Source organism: Schistocerca gregaria, chromosome 4 (genome assembly GCF_023897955.1).
Source record: "Schistocerca gregaria isolate iqSchGreg1 chromosome 4, iqSchGreg1.2, whole genome shotgun sequence".
NCBI classification, from domain to species: Eukaryota; Metazoa; Arthropoda; class Insecta; order Orthoptera; family Acrididae; genus Schistocerca; species Schistocerca gregaria.
Genome location: NC_064923.1, coordinates 375,409,662 through 375,427,546, shown reverse-complemented (window position 1 = coordinate 375,427,546; position 17,885 = coordinate 375,409,662). Strand labels below are relative to the sequence as shown.

At 42.3% G+C, this 17,885-nt stretch overlaps 1 protein-coding gene and 1 non-coding gene across 3 annotated transcripts in view; both read left to right on the top strand.

The window, feature by feature from the left end:
• LOC126266694 (neural cell adhesion molecule 2) overlaps window positions 1–17,885 on the top strand; it is a 571,136-nt gene that overhangs the window by 163,042 nt on the left and 390,209 nt on the right. The gene's annotated exons all lie outside the window — the stretch shown is intronic.
• Trnas-cga (transfer RNA serine (anticodon CGA)) lies at window positions 349–423 on the top strand. The gene has a single exon. It is a non-coding gene; the product is annotated as a tRNA-Ser (tRNA).

The following is a 17,885-nucleotide window of genomic DNA, read 5'->3' as shown; positions in this document are numbered from 1 at the left end:
GTACTCACAGCTTTACTTCTGCCAGTACCTCGTCTCCTACCTTCCAAACTTTACAGAAGTTCTCCTGCGAACCACTTGCCCGCGAAAGGCAAAGGTCGCGAGTTCGAGTCTCGGTCGGGCACACAGTTTTAATCTGCCAGGAAGTTTCATATCAGCGCACACTCCGCGGCAGAGTGAAAATCTCATTCTGGAAACATCCCCCAGGCTGTGGCTAAGCCATGTCTCCGCAATATCCTTTCTTTCAGGAGTGCTAGTTCTGCATGGTTCGCAGGAGAGCTTCTGTAAAATTTGGAAGGTAGGAGACGAGGTACTGGCAGAAGTAAAGCTGTGAGTACCGGGCGTGAGTCGTGCTTCGGTAGCTCAGTTGGTAGAGCACTTGCCCGCGAAAGGCAAAGGTCCCGAGTTCGAGTCTCGGTCGGGCACACAGTTTTAATCTGCCAGGAAGTTTCATATCAGCGCACAGTCCGCTGCAGAGTGAAAATCTCATTCTGAAGAAATAAGAACGTTCTCTGCGTAGTGACGGGGAGAGAACTTGTTGAAAAGATTGAATAGATGAAAGATTAGGATGACTGTACATTTGAGGAAACATCCAAACACCGTCCTGGAAGATAGAGGTTGGAATATACTCAAAAATATTTGTGGACGTTGGATGCAAATGCTACTGTGAGGTGAATAGTTTGACACAGAAACAAAACTCGTGGAGGGCTACCTCAGACCGTCAGAAGGTTAACGATTGATTACAATACCTCTCCACTACTGCCGCTACCACGTAAAATAAACGGTAAGGTTTGCAAGTTGTTCAGGCCAGTCGCTATGACATTCAGTTAAGGAGAGACTTAGAGGCTAGCTGCGGCTCCGTATCTACATCTACATACATAACATATTACGCCGTTGGCTATAACTCTGCACGTATGTTTGTATGGCGGCGCTGGTCTTCTTGCCGAGAACAGTTCCAATTTGTACAGCCAGTCAAGTGATGGGAAGGCTGTAGAAACAAAGAAAATGAATAGAGCCGTTATCAAGGCTCGCGCACTTTGATAACGAAAAAAATGACAACGTATTTGTAATCTGTTGTTCGCGTACGGTCAGCTGTGGTTCCCACTACTGTGTAGATTTTATTCAGCTTCGTGCAAACTGAGAATTTTGGTTACTACATTAATTAACCTCATCGACTGTCGTGCTTTAACTTTCAATTCATTAAATGGGATATATAAGTTGCCAGACACTAGCTCTTTCCCCTAGTCAGTGGTGTAACTAGATTGTGAGTGTCGGAGTGTGTACTTCTGGCGCTATTTCCTTGGGGGCACAGAGTTGCAACGAGGGAATATTGATCAATGGCAAAAGAAAATAAGTAGGCGAAATAGGGAATGAGAAGTGGGGGAAGGGAAAGGATTGGAAGACAGTTAAATTGAAGGTGGAGGAAACGTATGAAAAGAAATGATGAGATTCGTTTTGCATTGTGTAAAGCAACGGTTTCATAACTCTCTTGCCGGTGGGGGCGCTTCTTTCTTGTTTTTGTCTGCCAGATGGAGCCGCTCTTATTACTACAAGTTCTCCAGGTCACCGAAACTGTAAAGAGTATAGCTATCACTGACGGTAAACTGTTCTAGGTTGTTGGGCTGCATCATATTATACTTCAATTGGTTAACATCTGATGTCATCAGTCCCCTATAACTTAGAACTACTTAAAACTAACTAACCTAAGGACATCGCCCACATCCATGCCCGATGCAGGATTAGAACCTGCGACCGTAGCGGTCGCGCGGATCAAGACTGAAGCGCCTAGAACAGCTCCTTCCACAGCGGCTGGAGTGATCGGGTCAATTGGACCATAGGACACAGCCCATTCTTTGTACACATGCCAGTATGGAGCCTTAACGATTTCCAGTCAATGATCGGTTCAGTTGGTCCAGAGGACCCAATCCATTCCATGTACACGTGCCATTATGGAGCCATCACTAGTTTGCACAGTACTTTGTTGATAATCTGGGTTCATGGCTTCATGAAACCTGCGCCACTGTCAAACCCTACCATCAGCTCTTATCAACTGAAAATAGGACTCATCTGACCAGGCCACGGTTTTCGAGTTGTCTGGGGTCCAGCGGATATCGTCATTATGGCAGTAAGGGCGCTATAGGCGGTGTCGCGCTGTCAGCAAAGGCACTCGCGTCGTTCGTCTCTTGCCATAGCCCATTAAAGCCAGTTTTCACCACAATGCCCTAACAGATACGTTCATCCTACGTCGCACATTGATTTCTGTAGTTACTTCAAGCAAAGTTGACTGTCTGGCAGTTCTACGCAAACGCCGCTGCTCTCGGTCGTTACGTGACGGCCGTCAGCCACTGCGGTGAGAGAATGTGCCTAAAATGTGGTATTCTCGCCACACTCTTGACACAGTGGATGTCAGAATACTGAAATCCTTAACGACTGACGAAATCTAATGTCCCACGCCTTAATTCCAACTACCATTCTACGTTCAAAGTCTGTTCATTCCCACCATGGGCCATAAACGCGCCTGAAACCTTTTCACATGAGTCACCTGAGTTTCAAATGACCGCTCCGCCGATGCAGTGTCATTTTATACCTTGTGTACGCGTTACTACTGCATATTGGTGTCCCATGACTTTTGCCACTTCAGCATTTTTGAGCCTTGTGTCACAGACTGTGTAGTCTCTAGCGACCCTTGCTTTCAGTGACAGGATATTAAGTCCCACCTTCAGTTAACCATTCTTCCTTTATCGTTTCGTGTGCTTCGTAAGCGTGTATTGTACACTGGGACACTTTCCAGATTCCCACTTTTAATAGAAATTCGATATAATTTCTTTATTCGGCCCTTGAATAATGACATTTACTTTTTAAGTGCAGCAGTATTTCTCTGAAATTACAAAAATTACTCCGGAAAATTGAGGATTTCCCAAATGTAAAACCATGTTTCAGGGCACAAAATGGTCATACACCTAGGAACAAACTCAAATTGGTTGCAACCGAGAAAATCTTGTCAGTCCCGTATTTAGCCGTCTATCCGTTACGTTACTACATCACTACACAGCAATAAGTGCAATCAAATTGAGCCAAAGTATTGTAAAAACCCATTCGAAGTTAAATTCATTTTGAAACTGAAGCTGTTGGAAATCAATACAAGTTACCATTTTCAAGAAAATCAAATCGTTAAGACATTAACAAAACTTAGTTAATTTGGAAATATCTCGTCTCTCACGGTAAAAGAGCTTCTTCTGTTTCAAGGTTCGAGACGGTGCACGACCGAAATATTATTCCTTCACAGTCCCCACATTATATAACTAGTTTTAAAAAAATATACTTGCCATAAAATTCTGTAACTGATGAACAATATATCCCAAATAGCTTTCATATATTATGCATCTCTTACGTGTGTAGAGCTCTAAATGTTAGCATATTAGCAAATGCTGTAAAAACCTCATGTCTAACAACAACAAAATAGTAGAAAATTACGTAAACTGCCTATGTCGTTCTGTAGTTCGCATTCCTTCATCTGATTCTAAAATCACTCAGCAGACTGAAGTACCGATCAAAAAGCATCAGAAGATCTACAAGAAGGTCACAGTAACCGTGGCCGAAAGGTTTATTTCTCCAGTACAGTCTTTTACGTCATTGTACAATACTCTGAAAACTTATGTCAAAAAGCACTACCTCTTACACTGTCCTTTAGTTGCAACACTTTCCTCTATTATTGACTGTAGAATAGTTAGACGACATACGACATTAATTTCTTTCTGTTGATAAGCCAAATGGGCACATGACTCGGAGGTCAGATTTTCTGATAGTTCCAGGGCAAAGAGGCGGTTGCTGCCAGTAGTGAAGTACCCATCTTCTCCGACGTCGCTGCTCCTCGGCTTGTTCTCCCGGGTATGAGCTCGTTAAAGCGCCAGCAGCGCAGACAGTTAGCATAATAATTCAATGGTCCCCGGGGCACTGTGTCTTTATCTTAGCCGGATAGGGGAAACGGGGAAAGGAAGCAAGTGGGGAAGGAAGGGGGATTAAAGCGCGTACTCCCTCTCCCCCTTTCCATCTCCCGCCCTCCGGAACCTTCAGGGAAGGCAAAGTTCGGTAAAGTTCCCTAAATCGTGCCTCACCCCGTAGACATTAACCTTCCACTTCCATAACATGTGAATCTTAAGTTCACTATTTGCATGGCTGCCCAGTAATGTTCTATCCACGACTTCGAATATCGAAGTTACCTTTTTTCGCCCCTATGCATAAAGGCACAAATACACTCTTAATATTCCATTACCGATCAGGAAGGCAATTATTCTCGGACGAAAAATCAAGTTTCTCTTGAGCTGTCACATATATTTGCTATTCATTACAGTCAAATCGTTTAATAAAGCAATTTTTAGCAGAGTTCATATCCTTTTTCACTTCATTTGTTCGATCAACTGAACCTTTGTTGTGTATTGATGCGAGTTAATTTCATTTTTCCGTGTAAACATACACGTGAAAGACTGTAGCGGTTGTTAACAGAAAGTAAACTAACAGGCGTAGAATCATTGTGTCCAACATATCTCATACCAATATTTAATATGTGTGTTTGCTATATCCCATCGTAAATAGCATTTAGTTTCGTGTGTGTGTGTGTGTGTGTGTGTGTGTGTGTGTGTGTGTGTGTGTGTGTGTTGCTATTCACGCAGGAAAAATACGGACAGAAGTAGCATTTGATCCCGTGCGCTGTTTCAATTACTATTTCATTGATGACAATGTTCCCTTGGAAATGTATCTTGAATCAGATTTAGAGGGAAATTCATCAGAAGACATATGCAGATCTTCGCGGTTTCACAAAGAACTCAGATTGCACTGTCGTTCGTGGACGCATTATTTTCATTAAAACGTGAGCCAGCATTACTTGTGTACAAAAGCAGAATTTTATTATCACTATTTCATATTTTCTGAGGGATTCGTTCTCCTGGCCGTTTCACTACACTACACTGCATAAGAATTTTATCGTGGCTTAAGTCGCAAAGGTATAAACTAAATTAGAAAAGTGTTATGGTATAAATAATGACCTCAAGATTTTAATTAGTAGCACAACAATTACTTAAGCCATTTCCAAGTGAACTACTATTGGAATATTCAGTGTCAGTTGTTCATTACACTTCCTTAAATGGATATTTCATTGCATGTCGATATGGTGCAGGAAATTCAACGTTTTGTGGAGTCTACCACGATCAACATTCCTCTTTCAAAAATAAGTTTTTTTTACGATAGTTGGCATTAGTGCTCACATTTTCTTTCATGTTCAAACAAGACAATACTTTCTAATTTTCAAACACCTGATGGCCGCATCTGTCATATTGTTTGCTTATAAACTGATACATTTCTTTGCGCGCACATAAGTAGAGGAAATACTTCTCTCAATGTTGGGCACGTTATGAAATAGTCCAAATTGCTCTGAGCACTATGGGACTTAACTTCTGAGGTAATCAGTCCCCTTGAACATAGAACTACTTAAATCTAACTAATCTAAGGAATCACACACACCCATGCCCGAGGCAGGATTCGAACCTGCGACCGTTGCAGTCGTGCGGTTCCAGACTGAAGCGCCTAGAACCGCTCGGCCACCCCGGTCAGCAGCACGTTATAAAATAGATCGGAAACACATTGACAGATATATTTGAATGCAATTCCTCGAGTGGTAACTAAACGAAATTGAAGACGTATATTCTTCGTTGACAATTAAGATTTGCAAGAGAACGAAACTCACACGTTTCTCTCATATCTCTTGAGACGATAGAACAGTCGGCAGGGGTTTATGACGAGGGTTGAAAGTTACTAAAATTTTCCCCCTACAATTAGTCAAAGAAATGTCACCAAAGAAACGTAATTCGGAAACTTGTTTGTTATGCTTAACCCAAGAGCAGAATACGTGACTTTGGGGGAGCAGTATTCGCACAAACGACTTTTTGAAACATACGTAACATATCTCTCATCTCGCGTCAGTAAGAGTTGTGACTAACAAGAGCAATAAGGCGGGGACATGCAATGATACTGTATTAAAAGCAGTGTGCCTCCCAAGAACACAGTTTTATGCTGTTTAGGTCCGGAGATCGATCTAGTCTCTACATACGCTGCTACTAGAAAAAAACATTTGCCGTCTCGGTCCGCATGGACCACCGTCGCCTTCCTGCAAATTGAAATCATGAAATGTTCATACTATAGACGTAGGTAGTCGAAGTGAAAAAGTGGAACAAATAAGTGACTACGTCTGCCAATCCAGTGCTCTGCGACTCCACTGGATTTGAGTAACAGATCAATCCCTAAGGGATCATCACTTCCAATATGCTCGTGTCGCACTTCTTGGCCTTTCTACAGATATATTTGATGTTAAGAGAAATAAAAAGGCTATATCTTTGCTTGTTTCAGATCTACCAATTATCATCGCATTTCGTACGGTAAGCGACACTCTGATATCGTAGCTGCTTTTCCTCGTTCTCACGTTCTGTGCTAGCTGGTTTGAAGCACTGCGAGTTTATATTTGCCGTTGAAACAATATTCTGAAATGTTCTAGTAATTACTTCAAGTTCGTCTGCGCTCTTCTTTTATGGTGCTGCGGCGCAGAATACCTCGTTTAAGGCCGCCCGAAACGAGAGAAGAGGAGCAGTAGTTAGCAACAAGGACTCGCATTCGGGAGGACGACGTTTCAAATACCCGAGTTGCTATCCTTATTTAGATATCTGGTGATTACCCTAAATCGCTTAAAGTAAAAGCCGGGATGGTTCCTTTGAAGTAACACCGCAGATTTACTTCCCTGACGCTAGCTTATGCTCGGTCTCTAATGATCTCGTTGTCGATCAGACGTTAATCCCTACTCTTTCGCTGCCCACTTCCTTATTATAAATTATTGTAAACCTCGCTACTCTATGTGAGATTTGTAGAGTGGCACTGGAAGCGATGTGGTTCACAACCATAAAAAACTGAATTAAGAAAAATTACAACGATGGAATGACAATGAATTTTAAAACACCCTGTGTGTTCAGCCATATACACTGAATCCCAGAACATAACAACCATGACAAAAGCGACGAGGTGTCGCGAAATGGACATCAGAAAACACCGGAATCGTCATGAAACTATAGTAAACCTCACAAAGTGTCGCCCCCGGAACTGTAATCTATTTACGTCTTAATGCTGTTTACAAATACCCCACATAGTTAAAAGAGGCAGTTCGTAATTATACCACAGTCACAGACAGAAATCATAAATTTAGCAACATTCAAACGGCCTTGAAGGAGCAGAATCTTCCTCAAAGAAATTTTGGTGAGGTCAATGTTATCGAGTCTCAGTGCAGTATCTCGTAACTGATCAAACCCGAAAAAAAATTTAAAAGTACCATCAGTAGAGCTCTCAACATTGCAGAAGTAGATCGTGTTTATATCAAAATGAGCATGTTGTATTGTAGATCAGCTGTCATCACAAAAGTTACTTAAAGTGCCAATATGTCACATTTTTTCCTGTATAGAATGGCTGGTGTCAAACTTTAGATACATGTCACCAAGATTAAGAGGTGAATAGACCTCCCATGATACGATAGCAAAGATGCTTAGAGAAGCGATATTGACCGGAAACACGGCACCAAGTTCCTGTAAAATGAAGATTTTTCATAAACAGCATTTTAGATCCACTGTGCAACAATATCATGGCATTCATTGTATAAATATGACAGAATTAAATAAATTATAACAACAAAGACACACAGACAGTATTTCTCCTCCAGTACGGAAATGAAAGGGATTCATCTACCATACATTGTACAGGTTCTTATCCGTTTATATCTAGCTGTAGATGCAGATATACGAGTAAATAATATATGAGATGTGGTATGATGTTAAGCTCTAGTTTCGTTATTTTATAAACTGTTAAAATCGTAGAAATACATGTGGCCTATGTCGCTGTCTTCCCTTTCTTCGCGATGTATATTCTTCGAGCTATTCATCTGAATCGTATAAAAGAAAACATTAAATGTGACATGTAAAGTGTGGATATGGTTATCAATTAGTTCGAATTCGAAGGTTTTGTTTTGGCAAATGGAAACTGTGTGTCGGATCAGGACCCGGAATATTTTCTTTCGTACACAGTGTTTCTACTGACTGCACTGTCCAGACGCAGAGGCATTGCCAGAGGTGATGCTGTGACTAAACGCTTTTACAGGAAACAAAGGTTATTAACATTCTCCATCTTTATTCCTCATGAATACACATTTATTTCACAACATAGTCTTCCATTGAGAGACAAGTTTGTCGATACCATTACTGTAGAATGTTTCACTTTGTTGACGTAGCCAGAACCTCACCTCTGCTTGAACCGCTTCATCACTATCTAAATGAAGTCCTCGGATGTGTGCTTGAAGATGTAGAAGCAGATGAAAATCAGATGGTGTAAAATCGGGACAGTATGGAGGATGATCGATGAGAGTCAAGACAAGGCGTCGGTTTGTTCCAGATGTCACATGGTCGTATGTGATCTGGAATTGTCATGGTGAAGAAGAGGGTGCCCACATATGTGAACGAAATCTTCGAATTCGTTCTTTCTGTTTTCCAAGGGTACCTCAGTTACGTTACACACCGCCATGTTACATGCTACAATTCGGAGCCCTCTAGCGGCAGAGGACTGCAACTTGCTTGAGCAAAGCAGAAAAGTCGGCCGAGTAACATGCGTTGCATGTAATACGTCCGCCAACATTGAGAACAGAATAAAAAATTCAGAAGCATTACTTTTCAGTGCACCATCGTAACATTCTGGGTCTGCGCCCTGTCCATATGGTCATAATATTGGTAGGATGAAAATTAAAGCAGCAAACAACTTTATTTTCCGTCTGAACATCACGGTGCTATAGCAAAGAATGTGGTAGAGAAGGTTCATATCCTCATTTTATCTGACCTTTGAAATTTCTTTCCGTTTCAGTTAAATCTGATGTTCAGTGTGGAATGCAACCAGCTCCGATATTTGGCATTTTCCGGATAAATGAAGCTTTGCCAGAGAAAATCAGTCTGTTTAAATTCCAGAAAGAATTTTACTTCCTGTCGCGTATCGAACATCGAACGACGAACCTATGTAGGTATTTTGGGGATTAAAACCATCAAGTCAACACGAATCGTTTATTGAAGCATAAATATAGGCAAATAATGAGATTCAAGTGCGCCTGAGAGATGGAGCAATAATAATGTTGAAAGTTAAATATGTCCTCTTCGTTATAACATACATACACCGTGCTAGTTGAGCAACAGCAGTGAAGGAAACCAAAAGCAGAGAGAGTAAAAAAAAAAAAAAAAAAGAAAATAATAATAAATAAAAAATAAAAAAATCTCATTATATTGCTCTACAGAGAGTTAAAAGAGCGATCAAAATGAGAACATCACATAATTTTTCTGTCAGAGGGGTATAAAAAGTGAATTAAACTGTCACAAAAGGCTGTTACCATTTAATTAATTACTGGTAGAATACTGGAACTGCTAAAGAGTTGTAAATTCTGAGAATTTCGCTTAGAGTTCTGTATCCGAGAAAATAGATGTCACATCAAGTAATAGTCTAAGCTTTTGTTCATGTTACCACTCTGAAAACGAATAGTAATTTAATGAAATCCTGTTACAGCCATTTTTTCCCTTGCGAACGACTCGAGTTTAATTTCAAATTTCATTACACGCGTTTTATTGCTGCGTCTGTACGATTGAAAATACGCACATTCATCCAAAGCCGTGGAAAACGAATCAGAAAGTATTACTGATGAACCACCGTCACTTTCTTTATTGAAACAACGAGTTCCTTAACAATTTTCTTGAGGTGCTGAAGGAAGTCCCGAAGGTAATTTTTTAGATGCTACTTGATGATAGAATTTGCCAGAACACTGTGATATTCTCATGTCTTTGGCAAGATCTAAGAGATACTTCTCGAACAAATTTAGTTTGAAATCAGAAAACGTTGTTTTCTTTAGCTTTTTCTTCTCTTCTTCTTGTACGTTTCCGCCCCAAGAGTTTGCCGTTTTCGACCAACGTAGTCCTCTTACGTTGTAGGCATCCGGTTTTAGATTTCTGTCTTCTGCCACTGCTTGTTTTATGCACTTTTCCCATCTTAGCGTTGGACTTCCACTGTTACCTCTTCCGTGTGACTCCTGCACACTTATACGAATTGGGCATTCTCTGTACGTGGCCGTACCGCTGAAGCACTCTGGTTTTGAAAGATTCTGTTACGGAGCAGTTCTGGTCCCTTCGGAGGTTCGACTCCTCCATCGGGCATGGGTGTGTGTGTTTGTCCTTAGGATAATTTAGGTTTAGTAGTGAGTAACCTTAGGGGCTCATGACCTTAGCAGTTAAGTCCCATAAGGTTTCACACACATTTGAACATTTGAACGGAGCAGGTTATCTCCATGCGGCTCCATACGTCGTCATTTCATGCCGTAAGTCGCCTCGATAACTGCACACATCTTCTCATATAATTCTATTACCATTGTTATAATTTGTGACTAATCTTCCTTGTATGAGACCACATCTCAGCACTATAGGTAACGATATTCTCCAGCACATTGAGGAATACCGTTTTCTTAGTGTCCTGTCCAGGGTTCAGTAGGTCTCTTCCCCATTGCTGTTTTCGAGCTAATAACTTTATCATTTGTACCGGAGCTACCTGTTATTGTTCCCAAATATTAGTGGCGTCTGCAGGATTTACTTTCTCCCTCCTCCTTGTCAGGTTTCATCAAATCTTGTTCCATATATATATACATTCCGCCTTGTCCATATTTATTTCCGTACCTCATTTTCTACACTACTCCTCTATATTTCTCAACATGTATTCCATACGCGTATTTTCTTCATCTTGAGAGAATAATAACTCAATCATTCGCAAATAAAAGAGAGCGAAGAGTATCGTCTCCAGTATTTATTACCACGCATGAACATTTCAAGTGTACACGTCATTCAGTGCCTGTTATAAATTAATTTTAAGAAAAGTAGGTGACATTCCACAATATTTGCTCAGACATTTATTAACGACAATCATTCGGGTACCCTTGTTTCCAATTTTCATGATTACTTTCGTGTTCTTGTATGACTATTTAACAAGATTAATCCATTTTACTCTAATATTAACCTTGCTAGTTACCCAAACGTTTGTGTCACTTACACAAAATTATGATAAAAATTTCGTAAATGTAATTATGTACCTCGGCAAAATTTAGTTATTGCGTTGCTCAGTACACTCAGTAGTTTCCGACTCCATCACGCGAACCGAATTTACATTTTTACAGCTGTACGTAAATTAGGTATGACAAATGCAGTATTATCCCCTTACCAGTGCTGCCTTTATTGTTGAATTTTCTTGTCACCAACTTATTAATTAAAATCATGTTGAGGAGAAGGTGGAATAAAATAAAACGTAGAAGAATTCTTTGAATAATATGACGTTTTCTTGGCATATTTGTGACTTGTAAAATTCTTGGGTGTCCGGACGTCTCACTCCGTAATTACGAGATTTCGGCAAATATACTCGTAGCCATCTTCAGCTGATCATCAGTGACCACCTGAAGATGGGAACGATGATGTTTACCGAAATATCCTGCAGTAATTACGATGTGACCCTGCTGGACACCCAAGTATTCTACAAACATTTCTTTATATGTAAGACACAGTCACATAATAGAATAATTCATTACGAGAATGAATTTTTCCCTCTGCAGCGGAGTGTGCAATTATCTGAAAGTTGCTGGCAGACTGAAACTGTGTGCCGGACCGAGACCCGAACTCGGAAAATTTGTGTTTCGTGGGAAACTTCTGTGAAGCTTGAAAGGCAGGACATGAGTTAAGGTTGAGAGTTGTGTTTGAGTAGCTCAGTCGGCTGAACAATTCCCCGCGTAAGGTGAAAGGCCTGACTTCGAGGCTCGGTCGAGAGCACTCTTTTAATTTATCAGTAAGTTTCATATTCGCAGTATCGATATATAATTCATGCGAACGCTTTGATAAAAATATGAACAACTGAAAGCCTCCGACACTGAGAACATATAAACAGCGTAAAGTATTTGATAACTAATTGTCTCTACTGCTTCTTTGTTTTTCTAGCAGTCTATTGAATTACACCATACGATCCGTCATAACATTCACTGTTGGGCCTACTCTTCGCATCAAAGAAGCTGTTTACACTATTAACGTATAATTAACAGATACTCACTAAATACAGCAGCGTAGCAATTAAATGCCATGGGGAGTAATGAACAATTACTTTTCGTATTGAACACTGCCTGTAGCTTTTTTGATCGAACCCTGCCAATAGCTTTTTGATCAAGAAATCTCAGTCATTCAAACAAAAATCACTTGATGTCTCGTTATGTCCTATATTGAGCATGATCACCGCTCATTTCCATACACACTCCTGGAAATGGAAAAAAGAACACATTGACACCGGTGTGTCAGAACCACCATACTTGCTCCGGACACTGCGAGAGGGCTGTACAAGCAATGATCACACGCACGGCACAGCGGACACACCAGGAACCGCGGTGTTGGCCGTCGAATGGCGCTAGCTGCGCAGCATTTGTGCACCGCCGCCGTCAGTGTCAGCCAGTTTGCCGTGGCATACGGAGCTCCATCGCAGTCTTTTACACTGGTAGCATGCCGCGACAGCGTGGACGTGAACCGTATGTGCAGTTGACGGACTTTGAGCGAGGGCGTATAGTGGGCATGCGGGAGGCCGGGTGGACGTACCGCCGAATTGCTCAACAAGTGGGGCGTGAGGTCTCCACAGTACATCGATGTTGTCGCCAGTGGTCGGCGGAAGGTGCACGTGCCCGTCGACCTGGGACCGGACCGGAGCGACACACGGATGCACGCCAAGACCGTAGGATCCTACGCAGGGCCGTAGGGGACCGCACCGCCACTTCCCAGCAAATTAGGGACACTGTTGCTCCTGGGGTATCGGCGAGGACCATTCGCAACCCTCTCCATGAAGCTGGGCTACGGTCCCGCACACCGTTAGGCCGTCTTCCGCTCACGCCCCAACATCGTGCAGCCCACCTCCAGTAGTGTCGCGACAGGCGTGAATGGAGGGACGAATGGAGACGTGTCGTCTTCAGCGATGAGAGTCGCTTCTGCCTTGATGCCAATGATGGTCGTATGCGTGTTTGGCGCCGTGCAGGTGAGCGCCACAATCAGGACTGCATACGACTGAGGCACACAGGGCCAACACCCGGCATCATGGTGTGGGGAGCGATCTCCTACACTGGCCGTACACCTCTGGTGATCGTCGAGGGTACACTGAATAGTGCATGGTACATCCAAACCGTCATCGAACCCATCGTTCTACCATTCCTAGACCGGCAAGGGAACTTGCTGTTCCAACAGGACAATGCACGTCCGCATGTATCCCGTGCCACCGAACGTGCTCTAGAAGGTGTAAGTCAACTACCCTGGCCAGCAAGATCTCCGGATCTGTCCCCCATTGAGCATGTTTGGGACTGGATGAAGGGTCGTCTCACGCGGTCTGCACGTCCAGCACGAACGCTGGTCCAACTGAGGCGCCAGGTGGAAATGGCATGGCAAGCCGTTCCACAGGACTACATCCAGCATCTCTACGATCGTCTCCATGGGAGAATAGCAGCCTGCATTGCTGCGAAAGGTGGATATACACTGTACTAGTGCCGACATTGTGCATGCTCTGTTGCCTGTGTCTATGTGCCTGTGGTTCTGTCAGTGTGATCATGTGATGTATCTAACCCCAGGAATGTGTCAATAAAGTTTCCCCTTCCTGGGACAATGAATCACGGTGTTCTTATTTCAATTTCCAGGAGTGTATAAATACGAACAGTTATGCGCTGTATACTCCTGGATGTTGTGAACTGTGGGTCTTACTGCATTCATTTATAGAGGTGTATAGTGTATTTTTGTACTGATCCTTTTAGTAACATCAACAAACAGATTATATATGCGCTATGTACAGAATTATTTATAACACAACCACCATTGATTAACACCAAGGAAACAGTTATACAGAAATTGGATCAAGATTCCCGATGTTTCTACGTGTGATACAGTGGCAGAAATTTAGCGCCTAGAGGTAAAGACATAGCTATGCACCATATCTTTGATTATTTGATCAAAAAGCATTACGGAATGGAGTCAGGATGAAAAAAAATGCAGGAAACCCGAAAAATCATTGGATTGCGGGAACGATGTAATGGTTTACCTTGAACAGATGTCAGTCTGTGTATACGCTATTAAATCTGAGAAACCTGACTAGCAGTACATGCTAAATCAATTTTACAGGACACAATTACGGACGCACGCTATTAGTCCACATCGTTTTCTGTTTGTGTCGGTCAAATAATCCACTTTAATAGCTGGATCGGCCGAGTGATATACACACTGCACACGTTCTATTAAATTCCTTGTCTAGCAATCAAAATAAGATTTTCTATGGTTCCCGTAGATCACTGAAGGCGGTTATCAGAATGGTTATCGCTGATTTCCTTCTTCAGCCCAGTCCGTTTCCAGCTTGCCTTCTGTTTGTAATGTTCTTGCCGTCGATTGGACACTTCAAGTTACCTACTTGATTTCCTTAAATGAAGACATGGAGCAGCGTTAAGTACTAGATCGGCACAATGGAAAATTAATTTCCAGGGAATTTCTGTGAAATCGGCATCAAGCACGTGCGAAATATTTGAATCTTCCTGTGTACAATTTTTACTGAATAAAGTGCACCTGTCAAGCTGAGTAAGCGTTATGGAAATTGTCGTGTTTATGCTGAAGCCATCTCGTAGACTATAATATTAGTCTTCCGAAGTAAGAGTGATTTCAGGTGTGCCGCAGGGGAGTGTCGTAAGACCGTTTCTATTCGCATTGTATATAAATGACGTTGTGGATAACATCGGAAGTTCACTGAGGCTTTTTGCAGATGATGCTGTGGTGTATCGAGAGGTTGCAACAATGGAAAATTGTACTGAAATGCAGGAGAATCTGCAAGGAATTGACGCATGGTGCAGGGAATGGCAATTGGATCTCAATGTAGACAAGTGTAATGTGGTGCGAATACATAGAAAGAAAGATCTTTATCATTTAGCTACAATAAAGCAGGTCAGCAACTGGAAGCAGTTAATTCCGTAAATTATCTGGGAGTAGGCATTAGGAGTGATTTAAAATGGAATGATCATATAAAGTTGATCGTCGGTAAAGCAGATGCCAGACTGAGATTCATTGGAAGAGTCCTAAGGAAATGCAATCCGAAAACAAAGGAAGTAGATTACAGTGCACTTGTTCGCCTGCTGGTTGAATATTGCTCACCAGTGTGGGATCCGAACCAGTAGGGTTGATAGAGGAGATAGAGAAGATCCAACGGAGAGCGGCGCGCTTCGTTACAGGATCTTTGGTAATCGCGAAAGCGTTACGGAGGTGATAGATAAACTCCAGTGGAAGACTTTACAGGAGAGACGCTCAGTATCTCGGTACGGGCTTTTGTTGAAGTTTAGAGAACATACCTTCACCGTGGAGTCAAGCAGTATGTTGCTCCCTCCTACGTATATCTCACGAAGAGACCATGAGGATAAAATCAGAAAGATTAGAGCCCACACAGAGGCATACGGACAATCTTTCTTTGCACGAACAATACGAGACTGGAATAGAAGGGAGAACCGATAGAGGTACTCAAAGTACCCTCTGCCACACACCGGCGGAGTATGGATTTGGATATAGATGTAGATATTTCAAAATAAATATTTAAATGATGCTACAAGAAAAATTATACGCTGTTCTTCGTTAAAACAGTTCCTATGTTCTAAATTTTTTGTCACAAAGAGGTAGAAGAGAAAGCGAGTTAACATTAATGTCGCATTCTGAACCAGGTTAGTAACTTAAAATGGGCGCCGGATAGGGAAGATTGAAACACATGTGGAGTTGCCTTTACTCTCTCTTCAGTCACCCACTTCCAATTCGTCGTCCAGACGCAGATATTAGAAAAAATGGGAACATGGGGAGTAATGTATGCTTGAACATAAATTGAGGTGCTAGCCAAGACTACAGGTGGCGCTGTTGTATTTGATACCAGGCGACACCTGCGCCAAATCCTCATACTCTGCATGTGTCAGTCGTACTCAGTGCTCTCTTTAGTTGTGATTCAATATGTCGGGGCTAAGTGAATTCGAACTTGGACAAATCGTTGGTGCTCGCGTGGTTGGTTCTTCCTTAATCAAGATAACCGAAGGTTTTAAGAGACCATATCGAATATTTATACCACATGCACGCAAAGCGGTAAAACATCATCCTGTAAGTCAGAAGCGGGCTTTAATTTGTGTTGAGTGATCGTGATAGATGATCACTGAATAACAATTTGAATGTCGCGCTGACGAACGCTGACAGCACCAAACCAATACGAAGGGAGTTGCCAAAGCATGGAATTGCAGAGTCAGTTGGAATTCCAAAACCTCTCAGTAGTGATACACATACCAAAAAATGTGGTTCCGAAGACATGAAAAGTGGATCAATAGAAGAAACTCACTTGGCCGGATGAGTCTTGTTTCAAACTGTTTTACAATTTCTGGCTATGTCTAAGTGCCAAGAGTGAAATACAGGTATGACAAGGCTTCAGTGATGATTTGCGCAGCTATATCGTGTTATTCCACTGGCCCTATGGTTACTCTGCAACGTCGCATTGCTACGTAGGATTATGTGATCAGTTTGGCTGATCATGGCCATCCCATGGAACAATGTTCTCCGATGGTCATGCTGTGCCCAATACTCACACGGATTTTGTGCGCACGAGGATGAAATTTCACATTTGCACTGGCCATCATAGTCACCAGATCTGAAAACAATGCGGTCAACATTGCAGATAATGGTAGTGATCGCCGTTCACCTCCATAATAGCTACTTGCACGTGTCACAGTTTCCAGGAATAATGGTGTAACATGTCCTTGAAAACCATACGGGACCCTTATTATCCATCCACAGCGGACTAAAAGCCGTATTGAATGGCAACGCATTTCCTACACCATACCAGGGGTGGTAATGAGTTGTGCTTCAGGTGTTTCCAGCCCCTGCAGTCTACCTACTGACGTTGTTCTTGCTCATTTATCTAAATTCAGAAGGTGTTCAAATCTAGAAGATATCCAAAAGGGATCATCCAGTCTGCGAAATGTCTTGTTCTGGCTCGTCAAGACTTGATTATGCTCTTGTCGGCAGTTCACCCAGAGCGATAGCGACACGGCGAAAGCTAGAAGGCATTTGTGTCTAAATAGTGGAGAGGATGTATTGAGATTTACGTTTCTTCTGCTTTCCCCTGCCTACATTTCCCGCGATACAAGATTATGTGTTAAAACTTTTCATTCCCTGGCCACTCCAGTCGGCTGGTGCTAATCACTAAAGTGAACACCAGCGCCGGTTTTCCGATTTCCAGCGGACAGAGACTGTTCTACGGACTGGAGGTACTGGGGCAGTTTTGGCTGAATCCTCTTAAATGGATGACAGTCCATTCGTAGTGGATGACGGGAAAAACAGACAATATAACTACCGTTGCAAGGGAAGAAATAACCGAAGAACTCCACTTGAAGAGATGGCAGTCAGATAGTTGGCAACGAGAATGAGATATCAGTGAAAAGGGCCAGGGGTTAATGTCACACTCTCCGCCATCAGGGAGCTGTTTGGAATGAGACTTATTGAGCCCAGCAGAGGGATGATTCACTTCCTGACCGGATGTGGCGAGAAACGGCGAGAAACTATCTGTGGAGAGAAAGGTTCTACAGAGCACGTCGTAATACAAGGCACAATTTTCCCACAGACCAATTTGCTACAGCACATAGACAACGTGATTAGAAACGATACAGTGTGAAAAGAGAGAGGTAGTGCGGCATACTCGATCTCAAAGTCCCTGTTCCTTCAGTATGC